The sequence below is a fragment of the Notolabrus celidotus genome, chromosome 1, assembly GCF_009762535.1.
Source record: "Notolabrus celidotus isolate fNotCel1 chromosome 1, fNotCel1.pri, whole genome shotgun sequence".
In the NCBI taxonomy this organism is placed as follows: Eukaryota; Metazoa; Chordata; class Actinopteri; order Labriformes; family Labridae; genus Notolabrus; species Notolabrus celidotus.
The window spans coordinates 31,363,218-31,365,981 of record NC_048272.1 but is presented as its reverse complement, the minus strand read 5'-3'; positions in this window follow the sequence as shown (position 1 = coordinate 31,365,981).

The window sequence follows — 2,764 nt, the reverse complement described above, 5'->3', positions numbered from 1 at the left end:
CCGTCTCCTGAGTTTTCTGTGTTTTAATCATCAAGTGTGAGGGGGGCGTGGCTTTAGAGACACGAGACAGATTCTCTTTATCATCTGAATTTTTTTCCAAAAAGTGTTTACACTTCAAGAAACAAACAAAGGAACATCTGCAAGTTTTGATCCTTAAGAGAGTCGGGCTTGTTGGTATCAGTTTTGAGGATGGTAACCATGGAGTCTATGAAAACAAACATGAAAACAATCATAAAATATAATCACACGTAAGTAGTAATGGAGTAATTACAGTGACAAATAAGGGCAGACAATCTGCAACGGCCTGAACGATCTTCATCAGGAGAAACGTGCTGCAAATGCAAAAAACAAACATCAGAAACTCTGCAAATGAAAACACGTGCTGCAAATGCAAAAAACAAACATCAGAAACTCTGCACATGAAAACACATGCTGCAAAAAGCTGAAACAACGGTATCAAGGGCTAACATGCTGCAAATACATCCATGTTTAAAAGCATGTCTTGGCGCCCCTACAGGCCGGGAGCTCTTCGGTTTAAACGCCTGGATTTGCAGCATTTAACTTTTGCAGTTGATTCTGCTTTGCGTGTCTCTTTGCTCTGCATCGACAGAAAATGTTCTGCAGATACACAGATGATGCAGTTGTTTCAGCTTTTTGTAGCACCTGTTTTCATTCACTATGGCTGTTTTCAAAACAGCCTGCACTAAGTATACTGCGTTTGAATTTAGTATGGAGCATGATCTGTTTTGCAGTACGCTGGGTCAGGCGTCGCTGGACTTTTGGGTTCAGAAAGCGGAAGTAAACAACGGCCAAGCTGATATTGAAACTGCTTCTTTAGCATCCCTTTTGATTTAAAAAGTTAAGAGGTGGTTTATATGGAATTTAATGACTTTCACAAAAAAAAAAAAACAGTATGCGATGGAGGCTGGTCTGATGCATGCTGTGAAATTTTCCAGAATCAGTAGACATCCGGGGAGTTTTGGCGTACTACAGATTTTGCCCTTGTTCACATACTACAAACTGAATTTTGGCCAAATCAGTACGTACTGCTAGCATAGTAGGTGGTTTTGAATACAGCCAGTGTATTTCTGCTGCTGTTTTGAACTTTAGCATCTTTACTTTTTTTAAGTTATATTTTTTGAGCATCTTTGCCTTTATTGGACAGCTGAAGTAAGACAGGAGTAGAGAGGGGGAGACATGCAGCAAATGGTCAAGGCCAGGAGGTGAACCAGCAAGCGCTGCAACAAGGACTATAGCCTCTGTACATGGGGCGCGTGCCTAAACCACGAGGCGCACATGTGTTTTTGAAGTTGCAAAAATGTTTTGCATTTGCAGCACGTTTCTCCGGATGAAGATGGTCTGGCATTTTGCAGGTCGCCTGCCCTCATCAGCCACCATAGACTTGTTTATTACCCTTTGCACAGACACAGGATAATACAGGAATAATGGATTTTCTGTGCATTGCTCCGAGAGTCAGATTTTAAAATATCAAGTGATTACCTAAAGTACAAAATAAATATTCACTTCTTTTAAGTTTTGCAAAATCCCAAAAAAGTTGCAGAAACATGATTCATGGGACAGTGTGCAGAGGAGAAGATGCAGACCTCCTGCAAATTGTTTGACTTTCAACAATGTATATTTCTCATAATGGTTTCAGTCGTGGATCCTCATCAGGCTAACAGCCTGTTAGAGCAGGACTCTTTAAAGAGAGTGAGGCTAAAACTTAGAAACAACATCACGTCAGGGCAGTAAACAATGAACCACAGCTTCCTGATTCAGAAAAGATAATCCACAATAAACTGTATTTATGAATCTAATAATTATAACTCATGGCAGAAGACCCAGGGAAGAGTTCATGATATCAGCTGATATCGTATCATCCAATGATTTGATTTGATATCATGTTGAGTTTGGTTTCTCTCTATATACATATATATATATGTACCTCTCTCTCTTTCTCTCTCTCTCAATTCAATTAAATTCGATTTAAATAGCTTTATTGGAATGAAAGTTAAAACATTATGATAATAATACACTCACAATTTTTTCTATTGTATAAATATGTACATTTATATTTATTTAATATTTATTTCTCTCTCTCCTGGCTCTCTCTCTCCCTCTCTTTTCCCCCCCTCTCTCTCTCTCTCTCTCTCTCTCTCTCTCTCTCTCTCTCTCTTTCACAGTGGAACCATAAAGCTTACATTGGTTCTCTCTCACTCTCTCAACTCAGTTGAGTTGGTAGAGCAGGCACCCCAAGGCTACAGTCCTGCCACAGTGGTACTGGGTTTGTTTCTTGGTCCTGGCTTGATTCAATGCTCACCATTCCACCTCTCTCTCTTCACATTTCCTGTCTCTCTTAAGCAGTCCTATCAAAATAAAAGTCAACAGTTGATTTTTTTTGGGTAATCCCTGTGATTCCTGAGCTTCACTTCCAGTAGTTCAGTAGAAACTAAAGTCATAGATGTGACATTAGAGTTATTTTTTTTTACTGAAGTACAGTACAGAAGTGAATCCTCCTCTGAAGCAGGTTTGAGTTACTGAAGAAGAAACGTCTCAGCTTCGTGGGAAAAGCACTGAACTCAGGGTCAGCTTCAGGGTCGCTGACCTTTAACCTCTCTGAACAAGACGAGAGTCTGACCTACAAAAGGAAAAAGATCAAACCAACGTCGAAAATCAGCCTTTAAACACGACTTCCTGCTGCTGACGACGATCAACCCACTTTTTAAAAATAAAAATGTGTGTGTGTGTGTGTGTGTGCGTGTGT